This window comes from Dendrobates tinctorius, unplaced genomic scaffold, assembly GCF_039654945.1.
Source record: "Dendrobates tinctorius isolate UK_male_01 unplaced genomic scaffold, ASM3965494v1 ptg000125l, whole genome shotgun sequence".
Classification (NCBI taxonomy): domain Eukaryota; kingdom Metazoa; phylum Chordata; class Amphibia; order Anura; family Dendrobatidae; genus Dendrobates; species Dendrobates tinctorius.
In genome coordinates, this window is record NW_027361793.1 from 23,581,276 (window position 1) to 23,598,290 (window position 17,015).

The following is a 17,015-nucleotide window of genomic DNA, read 5'->3' on the forward strand; positions in this document are numbered from 1 at the left end:
TTATCGGGTAATATTTATATAATACCAATATAATAGGTGCATTTGTGGTATTGTGAGACATATTAGGTATTGCAGTACTGCGAGTCTTACAAGGTGTCCTCCATCTACTTTTATACTAGTTTGTTAAAAAACTTACCTCAGAACATATATATAGCCTACTTGTTCCTAGCCCGACAAAATGGCATCAGGGAATCAGAAATCTAAATGGCAACAAAATAAAACCCAGACAACATGGGGCACTATAAAAACACGACAAAACAAAGACTCCTCTGAGTCAATATGTACACACAAGTCTAGATCTCCAAGAGAGAGATCTGAAGCCAGACATTTACCCCCACTAAAAGAGACAAATGTCTCTCAGGGCAAATTAACACAGGAAAAGAAGTTACAAAGGGACCTACTTCCTGAGTTTCATAACATTTTGATACCTAATGTGATTACTGATAATTCTGACCAGCATGTCGAACCTAACACCACACTTAGTGTCACTATGGACCTCTCCCAATCTAACAAACGGAAAAATCTGGGAAAAGGGGATAAGGGTAGCTGCATTTCTGTCTTAGACTCAGACAGCACTTCAGAGGAGTTCTCCCTTAACGGGAGTCCTAATAAGCCCCTACAAAAAAGAGGTCGTTCTGTGCCCACTCTTCCGGAGAGATCCTCAATAGATTCAATTAATTATGAGACTTTCCTTGACTCAGAGCGACAGGTATCTGAGGGAGTCCTCGCTAACTTCTGCAAAGCATTAAAAGACTCTATAACACTGGGTTTCGAGGAACAACGAAACCTTATACAAGAGGTGAGCGACAAGTTCACACATAGGTTCGAGGCCAACGAGACTAAAATTACCAAACTGGAAAACAAAGTTGAGACATTAGTCCAACAAAACATGGAATTGGGAGAGGAAATTAAATTTCTCCAATCCAAAATGACGGATCTGGAAGATAGATGCCGTCGAAATAATCTTAAACTGAGGGGCATCCCGGAGACCATCTTACAAGATGATCTATCTAACTATGTCAAGACTTTATTTAAAAAAGCAGTTCCCACATTGTCAGATATCCATTTGACAATTGACAGAATTCATAGACTACAAAGACCAAAAGGCATACCTCCTGACAAACCTAGAGACACCATTCTGAGGTTATTGTTCTTTGAGACCAAAGAAAAAATCTTAAAATTTTTAAGGGACAAACATACTTTCCCAGCCCCGTACGACAATATAAAAGTTTTCTCAGACTTTTCAAAAAGCACTATGGATGCCAGAAAAGCATTCAGAGAAACTAATGCCAAACTAAGAGACTTAGGAATCTCTTATAGATGGGGATTCCCCACCAGGGTCATAGTTTCGTACAAGGGCAGGAACATCTCCCTGATTAATCCTGATGAAGGCCGGGATTTCTTAGCCTATCTTCAAAAAGATCTTAAAGATAAAGGCTGATCTGTAACATCAAATTTCTTTAAGGTCTTTACTTTGGAGAATTTATTATATTTAAGTTAAAGAAGTCTTATATTATATTTCTTCCATAGTGGTTGTTCTTGCGGGAACCAGGTCACTTTTTCCCCGCTTTCAGGAGATAGCCACAATAGGTGGCTCCCTCCAGGAGTTCTCCGTATAATAGATCTTTTTTCTCTTACTTTTAGTGATTAAATTTAGCTTTTTTCTTTATTTCCTTTTTTTGTTCTTGTTTGAGAATCCAGACTCCAAGTGGCTCCACTCTAAATGGATATCAAACTTCTTTCCTATAATGTGAGAGGTCTTAACAGTCCATTTAAAAGACACACGTTGTGGAAAGAAATTAGAAATTACCAGGCAGATGTAATCTGCTTACAAGAAGTAAGACTAGCTAAAGATAACCACCCATTCTTCCAGAATAAAAATTATTCTAATATTTTTAAGGCTTTGAAACCAACCAAAAAAGCGGGGGTAATTACTATTGTTAGTAACAAAATATCATTTAAATTGCAGTTGGAAGAGGTAGATCCAGAAGGGAGATTTCATATCTTAGTATGTGATCTCAATGGTACTACGTTTACTATAGTTAATATCTATGCCCCAAATAGTAAACAGCTACCCTTCTTTAATAAACTAATCAAGAAAATTGAAAAGGTCAGGAAGGGAGAGTTGATTTTGGTGGGAGATTTTAATCTGGTGCCCAATAATGACCTGGATGCATCATCCCAGGCACGAAAATCATGCCCATCGTTAGACAACTGGCTCTCCAACAATGAATTATACGATGTTTTCCGTTGCCTCAATACTTCCTCTAGAGAGTATACCTATTTCTCCGAAACCCACCAATCTTCTTCGAGAATAGATCTTTTTCTCACCAGTGTACTCTCTCTCTCTAAATTTAAGAAAATTGAAATTCTCAACAAAACTTTTTCAGATCATTCCCCAATAAGGGTAGAATTTGCCACAGGCCCTCAAACATCTAATACTTATTTATGGAGGACCAATATCTCTCTGCTTAAGACAAATAAATTTAAGGAAACTATAGATAAAGCACTCAATAACTATTTTGCAGATAACGCCACAGAACACATTGACCCATTCATTTTATGGCAAGCCCACAAGGCTGTAATCAGAGGGTGCATCATGCAATTGTCGGCTAGAAACAGGAGAGAAAAAAGGGAAAAAATCTCAAATCTACAATCACAAATTAAACTAAAAGAGGACCAGCAAAATAGTCTAGCAAACCCATCACATACCACCCAAATGGAAATATTAGATTTAAGGCAGCAATTGAAAGCGTTACTTATTTTAGATTATGACGCAGCAATAAGAGCCACTAAAGCCACTTATTATACCTCCACAAATAAACCCACACGTTATATGATGAGGAAAATACAAAGGGATAGGATTACAAGAAGAATTAACAAGATCCGAAACACAGCAGGACAACTGCAGTCACACCCGCAAGACATTGCTAATGTTTTTGCAAAATTTTTCCAAAGTCTTTATAACTTGGATCAAGAGCCTGGGTACCCTTCTCCTGACCAAACTGCTATAAATACATTTCTGACCGGTTTAAAACTTCCTCGTTTAAATGATTCGGATCTAGATATACTAAACAAACCCATTTCCATAGAGGAAATTGAGAAAACTATTTTGAATCTCAAACCTCTGAAATCTCCTGGCCCAGATGGGTATGCTAACGAGTATTATCAAATATTTGCCAAAACCCTTACTCCCTTTTTAAAGGATCTTTACGATCAAGTAGCAATTGCTGGTTCCTTTCCTAAAAGCATGTTGGAAGCAACTATAGTTTTATTACCTAAAGAAAAGGGGGAATCAGTAAATGTAAAAGATTTTAGGCCCATCTCCCTAATTAACGGGGATATTAAAATATTTTCCAAAATACTGGCTGAAAGACTTAAACATATCCTTCCCAAGTTAATTAATACAGATCAGATGGGTTTTATTGTGGGTAGGCAAACAGCAGATGGCACAAGAAGAGTCATTAATCTTCTTAGCTTAATCAAGAAATCTAGTGTCCCATCTCTTTTTTTAGCCTTAGACGCTGAAAAGGCGTTTGATAGAATCAATTGGCTTTATCTTCAAAATGTCATGTCTAAATTTGGCTTCGACGATCACTTTATCTCTAAAATATTTTCCCTTTACTCTTACCCAAATGCCAGAATCTACCTAAATAATTACTTATCTAATTCCTTTAACATAACAAATGGGACTAGACAAGGTTGTCCGCTCTCTCCCTTATTATTTGCAATGGCAATGGAACCTCTGGCAGAGGCAATTAGGGCAAATTCATCAATTACCGGATATAATACTAAAAATCGCACCCATAAAGTCAGCCTTTTTGCGGATGACCTATTCTTATCCCTAACTAACCCAATTAAATCAGTCAAAACTTTAATGGAAATATTAGCACAATTTTCCAGAATATCTTGCTTTAAAATTAATACGGGAAAATCTAAAGTAATGTCATTTAATGTTCCGCCAGAAGAAGTTAAAGAAGTTCTAGCCTCCACCAACTTTCAGCTGGAAACACAATCATTGACATATTTAGGTATAAATATCACAAAAAATTTCAACCAGATTGTGCCTAGTAATGTTGAAGGTCTAATAAAGGCCATTTCCAAAGATTTTAAACATCTCGAAAGTTTGAACCTTACTCTTATGGGACGTATATTGGTGGTTAAATCTATCATACTGCCTAAAATTCTTTATATTTTTCGCTCCATCCCTCTCAAAGTCAATGAAAAACTAATAAAAAAAATACAAGAACTAATTAAAATATTTGTTTGGGGCAATAAAAAACCGAGAGTAGCACATACTATCCTTTTTAGAAGCAAGAAACATGGAGGGTTGGCTCTTCCTAATATTAGGGCCTATCATCAGGCGATTCTGGTTAAAAACAGTCATCAATGGTTCAAGTCTGGAGAGCAACCTGCATGGATGGATCTTGAACTAGCAAGTGGTAATTATAAACCGCTACAAAATACATTCTCTAGCCATATATTAGAGCCTAAAACTAAGCGTCACTCTAACCCAATAGTACATGCTATATTAGATGCCTGGTCGAAATTCACTAAATTAAAAAGGACAGAGAATAGAACTCTTTCACTAAAAAGATGTCCTCTTAAACTTCTTGAAGTCATGTTTCAATCATCCATACCCAAGATTTGGTTTGATTTAAAGGTTAGGAAAGTAGGAGATATATGGGATGGTAGTAGGGTATCCTCTTTTTCCGAGATCAGGGAGAAATATCATATGCCATCTGGGGAGTTTCTTTTCTATCAGATCTTGAAGGATAATCTTTTACTTTTGATACGTAGAAGATCTCTCAATTTAGAGATTATGGCCTCACTAGTCAATCACAGTAATACTAAACTGAATTGGACCTGCAAAAATATTTATAGTCGCCTCAATGGGGGCTCCATCTTTACGAAACATATTTATATGGAAAGATGGGAAATTGATCTACGAAAGAAATTTAACCCAGAGCAATGGGAATTTGCCATAGAACATACTTGCAGGGCCATGGTTTCTATGTCTTTGCAGGAATCCTACTATAAGGTATTAGTCCGATGGTATTTCACCCCAACCAGACTAGCACATATAGGGGATGGGATGTCTTCTCAATGTTGGAGAGGATGTACTTTTCCGGGGAATTTATTTCATCTCTTTTGGAGTTGTCCCAAATTGCAGATTCTTTGGAGGGAAACTAGAGAACATATTAAATTGCTATCATCTGATCTTGTCAAGATCTCTCCCCAGATGGTAATCTTATCCTTGGATATGGAGGGGGTGGATACATCCATCAGATACGTTATGATACACTTATTTACTGTAATTAAGAATCAAATAGCTTTGTGGTGGAGAAAGACAGAGGTACCCGCATTCCCCATTATTTTGGACATTCTGCGTTCACAAAGTCTCATAGAAGAACGATTTGCCTTTAACAACAATGTCTTACATAAATATCATTTAAAGTGGGCAGTGTGGAACTCAATTTACATGTAAAGTTATTAGACTGCTGTACTATATGCTTGGAGTCTGGTCTGAAAGTTATATGCTCTAGTTTCAATGTGGAGTTCTCTATTTTTTATTTCTTCCCATTTTCGCCTTGTTTTGTTACCCCTGTCCTTCCTCCTATTTATGGAAAATTCAATAAACATATTTGAAAAAGAATCATGCAGGATTGAAATTTTTGATGGTTTTTTACTCCTCTCAACAGCCCAAACAAGTTTCTAAAAGGATGAGTTTGCAACTACTTTACTTTTGGAGAAAATTCAAAACATTCATTATTCAATAGGGCCCAAACTATCAAAAACCAGCGGTTTCAATGAACACACATTTCTTGGTAGAATCATGCAGGACTGAAATTTTTGATGTTTTTCTACTCCTCTCATGAGCCCAAACAAGTCTCTAAAAGCATGAGTTTGCAACTACTTTACTTTTGGAGAAAATTCAAAACATTCATTATTCAATAGAGCCCAATAGCAAAAACCAGCGTTTTGAATGAAGAATCACATTTCTTGGTAGAATCATGCAGGATTGAAATTTTTGATGGTTTTTTACTCCTCTCAACAGCCCAAACAAGTTTCTAAAAGGATGAGTTTGCAACTACTTTACTTTTGGAGAAAATTCAAAACATTCATTATTCAATAGGGCCCAAACTATCAAAAACCAGCGGTTTGAATGAACACATTTCTTGGTAGAATCATGCAGGACTGAAATTTTTGATGTTTTTCTACTCCTCTCATGAGCCCAAACAAGTCTCTAAAAGCATGAGTTTGCAACTACTTTACTTTTGGAGAAAATTCAAAACATTCACTATTCAATAGAGCCCAATAGCAAAAATCAGGTTTTGAATGAAGAATCACATTTGTTGGTAAAATCATGCAGGATTGAAATTTTTGATGGTTTTTTACTCCTCTCAACAGCCCAAACAAGTTTCTAAAAGGATGAGTTTGCAACTACTTTACTTTTGGAGAAAATTCAAAACATTCATTATTCAATAGGGCCCAAACTATCAAAAACCAGCGGTTTCAATGAACACACATTTCTTCGTAGAATCATGAAGGCCTGAAATTTTTGATGTTTTTCTACGCCTCTCATGAGCCCAAACAAGTCTCTAAAAGCATGAGTTTGCAACTACTTTACTTTTGGAGAAAATTCAAAACATTCATTATTCAATAGAGCCCAATAGCAAAAACCAGCGTTTTGAATGAAGAATCACATTTCTTGGTAGAATCATGCAGGATTGAAATTTTTGATGGTTTTTTACTCCTCTCAACAGCCCAAACAAGTTTCTAAAAGGATGAGTTTGCAACTACTTTACTTTTGGAGAAAATTCAAAACATTCATTATTCAATAGGGCCCAAACTATCAAAAACCAGCGGTTTCAATGAACACACATTTCTTGGTAGAATCATGCAGGACTGAAATTTTTGATGTTTTTCTACTCCTCTCATGAGCCCAAACAAGTCTCTAAAAGCATGAGTTTGCAACTACTTTACTTTTGGAGAAAATTCAAAACATTCATTATTCAATAGAGCCCAATAGCAAAAACCAGCGTTTTGAATGAAGAATCACATTTCTTGGTAGAATCATGCAGGATTGAAATTTTTGATGGTTTTTTACTCCTCTCAACAGCCCAAACAAGTTTCTAAAAGGATGAGTTTGCAACTACTTTACTTTTGGAGAAAATTCAAAACATTCATTATGCAATAGGGCCCAAACTATCATAAACCAGCGGTTTCAATGAACACACATTTCTTGGTAGAATCATGCAGGACTGAAATTTTTGATGTTTTTCTACTCCTCTCATGAGCCCAAACAAGTCTGTAAAAGCATGAGTTTGCAACTACTTTACTTTTGGAGAAAATTCAAAACATTCATTATTCAATAGAGCCCAATAGCAAAAACCAGAGTTTTGAATGAAGAATCACATTTCTTGGTAGAATCATGCAGGATTGAAATTTTTGATGGTTTTTTACTCCTCTCAACAGCCCAAACAAGTTTCTAAAAGGATGAGTTTGCAACTACTTTACTTTTGGAGAAAATTCAAAACATTCATTATTCAATAGGGCCCAAACTATCAAAAACCAGCGGTTTCAATGAACACACATTTCTTGGTAGAATCATGCAGGACTGAAATTTTTGATGTTTTTCTACTCCTCTCATGAGCCCAAACAAGTCTCTAAAAGCATGAGTTTGCAACTACTTTACTTTTGGAGAAAATTCAAAACATTCATTATTCAATAGAGCCCAATAGCAAAAACCAGCGTTTTGAATGAAGAATCACATTTCTTGGTAGAATCATGCAGGATTGAAATTTTTGATGGTTTTTTACTCCTCTCAACAGCCCAAACAAGTTTCTAAAAGGATGAGTTTGCAACTACTTTACTTTTGGAGAAAATTCAAAACATTCATTATTCAATAGGGCCCAAACTATCAAAAACCAGTGGTTTGAATGAACACATTTCTTGGTAGAATCATGCAGGACTGAAATTTTTGATGTTTTTCTACTCCTCTCATGAGCCCAAACAAGTCTCTAAAAGCATGAGTTTGCAACTACTTTACTTTTGGAGAAAATTCAAAACATTCATTATTCAATAGAGCCCAAAAGCAAAAACCAGCGTTTTGAATGAAGAATCACATTTCTTGGTAGAATCATGCAGGATTGAAATTTTTGATGGTTTTTTACTCCTCTCAACAGCCCAAACAAGTTTCTAAAAGGATGAGATTGCAACTACTTTACTTTTGGAGAAAATTCAAAACATTCATTATTCAATAGGGCCCAAAATATCAAAAACCAGCGGTTTGAATGAACACACATTTCTTGGTAGAATCGTGCAGGACTGAAATTTTTGAAGTTTTTCTACTCCTCTCATGAGCCCAAACAAGTCTCTAAAAGGATGAGTTTGCAACTACTTTACTTTTGGAGAAAATTCAAAACATTCATTATTCAATAGAGCCCAATAGCAAAAACCAGCGTTTTGAATGAAGAATCACATTTCTTGGTAGAATCATGCAGGATTGAAATTTTTGATGGTTTTTTACTCCTCTCCACAGCCCAAACAAGTTTCTAAAAGGAGGAGTTTGCAACTACTTTACTTTTGGAGAAAATTTAAAACATTCATTATTCAATAGAGCCCAATAGCAAAAACCAGCGTTTTGAATGAAGAATCACATTTCTTGGTAGAATCATGCAGGATTGAAATTTTTGATGTTTTTTTACTCCTCTCAACAGCCCAAACAAGTTTCTAAAAGGATGAGTTTGCAACTACTTTACTTTTGGAGAAAATTCAAAACATTCATTATTCAATAGGGCCCAAACTATCAAAAACCAGCGGTTTGAATGAACACATTTCTTGGTAGAATCATGCAGGACTGAAATTTTTGATGTTTTTCTACTCCTCTCATGAGCCCAAACAAGTCTCTAAAAGCATGAGTTTGCAACTACTTTACTTTTGGAGAAAATTCAAAACATTCACTATTCAATAGAGCCCAATAGCAAAAATCAGGTTTTGAATGAAGAATCACATTTCTTGGTAAAATCATGCAGGATTGAAATTTTTGATGGTTTTTTACTCCTCTCAACAGCCCAAACAAGTTTCTAAAAGGATGAGTTTGCAACTACTTTACTTTTGGAGAAAATTCAAAACATTCATTATTCAATAGGGCCCAAACTATCAAAAACCAGCGGTTTCAATGAACACACATTTCTTGGTAGAATCATCCAGGACTGAAATTTTTGATGTTTTTCTACTCCTCTCATGAGCCCAAACAAGTCTCTAAAAGCATGAGTTTGCAACTACTTTACTTTTGGAGAAAATTCAAAACATTCATTATTCAATAGAGCCCAATAGCAAAAACCAGCGTTTTGAATGAAGAATCACATTTCTTGGTAGAATCATGCAGGATTGAAATTTTTGATGGTTTTTTACTCCTCTCAACAGCCCAAACAAGTTTCTAAAAGGATGAGTTTGCAACTACTTTACTTTTGGAGAAAATTCAAAACATTCATTATTCAATAGGGCCCAAACTATCAAAAACCAGCGGTTTCAATGAACACACATTTCTTGGTAGAATCATGCAGGACTGAAATTTTTGATGTTTTTCTACTCCTCTCATGAGCCCAAACAAGTCTCTAAAAGCATGAGTTTGCAACTACTTTACTTTTGGAGAAAATTCAAAACATTCATTATTCAATAGAGCCCAATAGCAAAAACCAGCGTTTTGAATGAAGAATCACATTTCTTGGTAGAATCATGCAGGATTGAAATTTTTGATGGTTTTTTACTCCTCTCAACAGCCCAAACAAGTTTCTAAAAGGATGAGTTTGCAACTACTTTACTTTTGGAGAAAATTCAAAACATTCATTATTCAATAGGGCCCAAACTATCAAAAACCAGCGGTTTGAATGAACACATTTCTTGGTAGAATCATGCAGGACTGAAATTTTTGATGTTTTTCTACTCCTCTCATGAGCCCAAACAAGTCTCTAAAAGCATGAGTTTGCAACTACTTTACTTTTGGAGAAAATTCAAAACATTCACTATTCAATAGAGCCCAATAGCAAAAATCAGGTTTTGAATGAAGAATCACATTTGTTGGTAAAATCATGCAGGATTGAAATTTTTGATGGTTTTTTACTCCTCTCAACAGCCCAAACAAGTTTCTAAAAGGATGAGTTTGCAACTACTTTACTTTTGGAGAAAATTCAAAACATTCATTATTCAATAGGGCCCAAACTATCAAAAACCAGCGGTTTCAATGAACACACATTTCTTGGTAGAATCATGAAGGCCTGAAATTTTTGATGTTTTTCTACGCCTCTCATGAGCCCAAACAAGTCTCTAAAAGCATGAGTTTGCAACTACTTTACTTTTGGAGAAAATTCAAAACATTCATTATTCAATAGAGCCCAATAGCAAAAACCAGCGTTTTGAATGAAGAATCACATTTCTTGGTAGAATCATGCAGGATTGAAATTTTTGATGGTTTTTTACTCCTCTCAACAGCCCAAACAAGTTTCTAAAAGGATGAGTTTGCAACTACTTTACTTTTGGAGAAAATTCAAAACATTCATTATTCAATAGGGCCCAAACTATCAAAAACCAGCGGTTTCAATGAACACACATTTCTTGGTAGAATCATGCAGGACTGAAATTTTTGATGTTTTTCTACTCCTCTCATGAGCCCAAACAAGTCTCTAAAAGCATGAGTTTGCAACTACTTTACTTTTGGAGAAAATTCAAAACATTCATTATTCAATAGAGCCCAATAGCAAAAACCAGCGTTTTGAATGAAGAATCACATTTCTTGGTAGAATCATGCAGGATTGAAATTTTTGATGGTTTTTTACTCCTCTCAACAGCCCAAACAAGTTTCTAAAAGGATGAGTTTGCAACTACTTTACTTTTGGAGAAAATTCAAAACATTCATTATGCAATAGGGCCCAAACTATCAAAAACCAGCGGTTTCAATGAACACACATTTCTTGGTAGAATCATGAAGGCCTGAAATTTTTGATGTTTTTCTACGCCTCTCATGAGCCCAAACAAGTCTCTAAAAGCATGAGTTTGCAACTACTTTACTTTTGGAGAAAATTCAAAACATTCATTATTCAATAGAGCCCAATAGCAAAAACCAGCGTTTTGAATGAAGAATCACATTTCTTGGTAGAATCATGCAGGATTGAAATTTTTGATGGTTTTTTACTCCTCTCAACAGCCCAAACAAGTTTCTAAAAGGATGAGTTTGCAACTACTTTACTTTTGGAGAAAATTCAAAACATTCATTATTCAATAGGGCCCAAACTATCAAAAACCAGCGGTTTCAATGAACACACATTTCTTGGTAGAATCATGCAGGACTGAAATTTTTGATGTTTTTCTACTCCTCTCATGAGCCCAAACAAGTCTCTAAAAGCATGAGTTTGCAACTACTTTACTTTTGGAGAAAATTCAAAACATTCATTATTCAATAGAGCCCAATAGCAAAAACCAGCGTTTTGAATGAAGAATCACATTTCTTGGTAGAATCATGCAGGATTGAAATTTTTGATGGTTTTTTACTCCTCTCAACAGCCCAAACAAGTTTCTAAAAGGATGAGTTTGCAACTACTTTACTTTTGGAGAAAATTCAAAACATTCATTATGCAATAGGGCCCAAACTATCAAAAACCAGCGGTTTCAATGAACACACATTTCTTGGTAGAATCATGCAGGACTGAAATTTTTGATGTTTTTCTACTCCTCTCATGAGCCCAAACAAGTCTGTAAAAGCATGAGTTTGCAACTACTTTACTTTTGTAGAAAATTCAAAACATTCATTATTCAATAGAGCCCAATAGCAAAAACCAGAGTTTTGAATGAAGAATCACATTTCTTGGTAGAATCATGCAGGATTGAAATTTTTGATGGTTTTTTACTCCTCTCAACAGCCCAAACAAGTTTCTAAAAGGATGAGTTTGCAACTACTTTACTTTTGGAGAAAATTCAAAACATTCATTATTCAATAGGGCCCAAACTATCAAAAACCAGCGGTTTCAATGAACACACATTTCTTGGTAGAATCATGCAGGACTGAAATTTTTGATGTTTTTCTACTCCTCTCATGAGCCCAAACAAGTCTCTAAAAGCATGAGTTTGCAACTACTTTACTTTTGGAGAAAATTCAAAACATTCATTATTCAATAGAGCCCAATAGCAAAAACCAGCGTTTTGAATGAAGAATCACATTTCTTGGTAGAATCATGCAGGATTGAAATTTTTGATGGTTTTTTACTCCTCTCAACAGCCCAAACAAGTTTCTAAAAGGATGAGTTTGCAACTACTTTACTTTTGGAGAAAATTCAAAACATTAATTATTCAATAGGGCCCAAACTATCAAAAACCAGCGGTTTCAATGAACACACATTTCTTGGTAGAATCATGCAGGACTGAAATTTTTGATGTTTTTCTACTCCTCTCATGAGCCCAAACAAGTCTCTAAAAGCATGAGTTTGCAACTACTTTACTTTTGGAGAAAATTCAAAACATTCATTATTCAATAGAGCCCAATAGCAAAAACCAGCGTTTTGAATGAAGAATCACATTTCTTGGTAGAATCATGCAGGATTGAAATTTTTGATGGTTTTTTACTCCTCTCAACAGCCCAAACAAGTTTCTAAAAGGATGAGTTTGCAACTACTTTACTTTTGGAGAAAATTCAAAACATTCATTATTCAATAGGGCCCAAACTATCAAAAACCAGTGGTTTGAATGAACACATTTCTTGGTAGAATCATGCAGGACTGAAATTTTTGATGTTTTTCTACTCCTCTCATGAGCCCAAACAAGTCTCTAAAAGCATGAGTTTGCAACTACTTTACTTTTGGAGAAAATTCAAAACATTCATTATTCAATAGAGCCCAAAAGCAAAAACCAGCGTTTTGAATGAAGAATCACATTTCTTGGTAGAATCATGCAGGATTGAAATTTTTGATGGTTTTTTACTCCTCTCAACAGCCCAAACAAGTTTCTAAAAGGATGAGATTGCAACTACTTTACTTTTGGAGAAAATTCAAAACATTCATTATTCAATAGGGCCCAAAATATCAAAAACCAGCGGTTTGAATGAACACACATTTCTTGGTAGAATCGTGCAGGACTGAAATTTTTGAAGTTTTTCTACTCCTCTCATGAGCCCAAACAAGTCTCTAAAAGGATGAGTTTGCAACTACTTTACTTTTGGAGAAAATTCAAAACATTCATTATTCAATAGAGCCCAATAGCAAAAACCAGCGTTTTGAATGAAGAATCACATTTCTTGGTAGAATCATGCAGGATTGAAATTTTTGATGGTTTTTTACTCCTCTCCACAGCCCAAACAAGTTTCTAAAAGGAGGAGTTTGCAACTACTTTACTTTTGGAGAAAATTCAAAACATTCATTATTCAATAGAGCCCAATAGCAAAAACCAGCGTTTTGAATGAAGAATCACATTTCTTGGTAGAATCATGCAGGATTGAAATTTTTGATGGTTTTTTACTCCTCTCAACAGCCCAAACAAGTTTCTAAAAGGATGAGTTTGCAACTACTTTACTTTTGGAGAAAATTCAAAACATTCATTATTCAATAGGGCCCAAACTATCAAAAACCAGCGGTTTGAATGAACACATTTCTTGGTAGAATCATGCAGGACTGAAATTTTTGATGTTTTTCTACTCCTCTCATGAGCCCAAACAAGTCTCTAAAAGCATGAGTTTGCAACTACTTTACTTTTGGAGAAAATTCAAAACATTCACTATTCAATAGAGCCCAATAGCAAAAATCAGGTTTTGAATGAAGAATCACATTTCTTGGTAGAATCATGCAGGATTGAAATTTTTGATGATTTTTTACTCCTCTCAACAGCCCAAACAAGTTTCTAAAAGGATGAGTTTGCAACTACTTTACTTTTGGAGAAAATTCAAAACATTCATTATTCAATAGGGCCCAAACTATCAAAAACCAGCGGTTTCAATGAACACTCATTTCTTGGTAGAATCATGCAGGACTGAAATTTTTGATGTTTTTCTACTCCTCTCATGAGCCCAAACAAGTCTCTAAAAGCATGAGTTTGCAACTACTTTACTTTTGGAGAAAATTCAAAACATTCATTATTCAATAGAGCCCAATAGCAAAAACCAGCGTTTTGAATGAAGAATCACATTTCTTGGTAGAATCATGCAGGATTGAAATTTTTGATGGTTTTTTACTCCTCTCAACAGCCCAAACAAGTTTCTAAAAGGATGAGTTTGCAACTACTTTACTTTTGGAGAAAATTCAAAACATTCATTATTCAATAGGGCCCAAACTATCAAAAACCAGCGGTTTCAATGAACACACATTTCTTGGTAGAATCATGCAGGACTGAAATTTTTGATGTTTTTCTACTCCTCTCATGAGCCCAAACAAGTCTCTAAAAGCATGAGTTTGCAACTACTTTACTTTTGGAGAAAATTCAAAACATTCATTATTCAATAGAGCCCAATAGCAAAAACCAGCGTTTTGAATGAAGAATCACATTTCTTGGTAGAATCATGCAGGATTGAAATTTTTGATGGTTTTTTACTCCTCTCAACAGCCCAAACAAGTTTCTAAAAGGATGAGTTTGCAACTACTTTACTTTTGGAGAAAATTCAAAACATTCATTATTCAATAGGGCCCAAACTATCAAAAACCAGCGGTTTCAATGAACACACATTTCTTGGTAGAATCATGCAGGACTGAAATTTTTGATGTTTTTCTACTCCTCTCATGAGCCCAAACAAGTCTCTAAAAGCATGAGTTTGCAACTACTTTACTTTTGGAGAAAATTCAAAACATTCATTATTCAATAGAGCCCAATAGCAAAAACCAGCGTTTTGAATGAAGAATCACATTTCTTGGTAGAATCATGCAGGATTGAAATTTTTGATGGTTTTTTACTCCTCTCAACAGCCCAAACAAGTTTCTAAAAGGATGAGTTTGCAACTACTTTACTTTTGGAGAAAATTCAAAACATTCATTATGCAATAGGGCCCAAACTATCAAAAACCAGCGGTTTCAATGAACACACATTTCTTGGTAGAATCATGAAGGCCTGAAATTTTTGATGTTTTTCTACGCCTCTCATGAGCCCAAACAAGTCTCTAAAAGCATGAGTTTGCAACTACTTTACTTTTGGAGAAAATTCAAAACATTCATTATTCAATAGAGCCCAATAGCAAAAACCAGCGTTTTGAATGAAGAATCACATTTCTTGGTAGAATCATGCAGGATTGAAATTTTTGATGGTTTTTTACTCCTCTCAACAGCCCAAACAAGTTTCTAAAAGGATGAGTTTGCAACTACTTTACTTTTGGAGAAAATTCAAAACATTCATTATTCAATAGGGCCCAAACTATCAAAAACCAGCGGTTTCAATGAACACACATTTCTTGGTAGAATCATGCAGGACTGAAATTTTTGATGTTTTTCTACTCCTCTCATGAGCCCAAACAAGTCTCTAAAAGCATGAGTTTGCAACTACTTTACTTTTGGAGAAAATTCAAAACATTCATTATTCAATAGAGCCCAATAGCAAAAACCAGCGTTTTGAATGAAGAATCACATTTCTTGGTAGAATCATGCAGGATTGAAATTTTTGATGGTTTTTTACTCCTCTCAACAGCCCAAACAAGTTTCTAAAAGGATGAGTTTGCAACTACTTTACTTTTGGAGAAAATTCAAAACATTCATTATGCAATAGGGCCCAAACTATCAAAAACCAGCGGTTTCAATGAACACACATTTCTTGGTAGAATCATGCAGGACTGAAATTTTTGATGTTTTTCTACTCCTCTCATGAGCCCAAACAAGTCTGTAAAAGCATGAGTTTGCAACTACTTTACTTTTGTAGAAAATTCAAAACATTCATTATTCAATAGAGCCCAATAGCAAAAACCAGAGTTTTGAATGAAGAATCACATTTCTTGGTAGAATCATGCAGGATTGAAATTTTTGATGGTTTTTTACTCCTCTCAACAGCCCAAACAAGTTTCTAAAAGGATGAGTTTGCAACTACTTTACTTTTGGAGAAAATTCAAAACATTCATTATTCAATAGGGCCCAAACTATCAAAAACCAGCGGTTTCAATGAACACACATTTCTTGGTAGAATCATGCAGGACTGAAATTTTTGATGTTTTTCTACTCCTCTCATGAGCCCAAACAAGTCTCTAAAAGCATGAGTTTGCAACTACTTTACTTTTGGAGAAAATTCAAAACATTCATTATTCAATAGAGCCCAATAGCAAAAACCAGCGTTTTGAATGAAGAATCACATTTCTTGGTAGAATCATGCAGGATTGAAATTTTTGATGGTTTTTTACTCCTCTCAACAGCCCAAACAAGTTTCTAAAAGGATGAGTTTGCAACTACTTTACTTTTGGAGAAAATTCAAAACATTAATTATTCAATAGGGCCCAAACTATCAAAAACCAGTGGTTTCAATGAACACACATTTCTTGGTAGAATCATGCAGGACTGAAATTTTTGATGTTTTTCTACTCCTCTCATGAGCCCAAACAAGTCTCTAAAAGCATGAGTTTGCAACTACTTTACTTTTGGAGAAAATTCAAAACATTCATTATTCAATAGAGCCCAATAGCAAAAACCAGCGTTTTGAATGAAGAATCACATTTCTTGGTAGAATCATGCAGGATTGAAATTTTTGATGGTTTTTTACTCCTCTCAACAGCCCAAACAAGTTTCTAAAAGGATGAGTTTGCAACTACTTTACTTTTGGAGAAAATTCAAAACATTCATTATTCAATAGGGCCCAAACTATCAAAAACCAGTGGTTTGAATGAACACATTTCTTGGTAGAATCATGCAGGACTGAAATTTTTGATGTTTTTCTACTCCTCTCATGAGCCCAAACAAGTCTCTAAAAGCATGAGTTTGCAACTACTTTACTTTTGGAGAAAATTCAAAACATTCATTATTCAATAGAGCCCAAAAGCAAAAACCAGCGTTTTGAATGAAGAATCA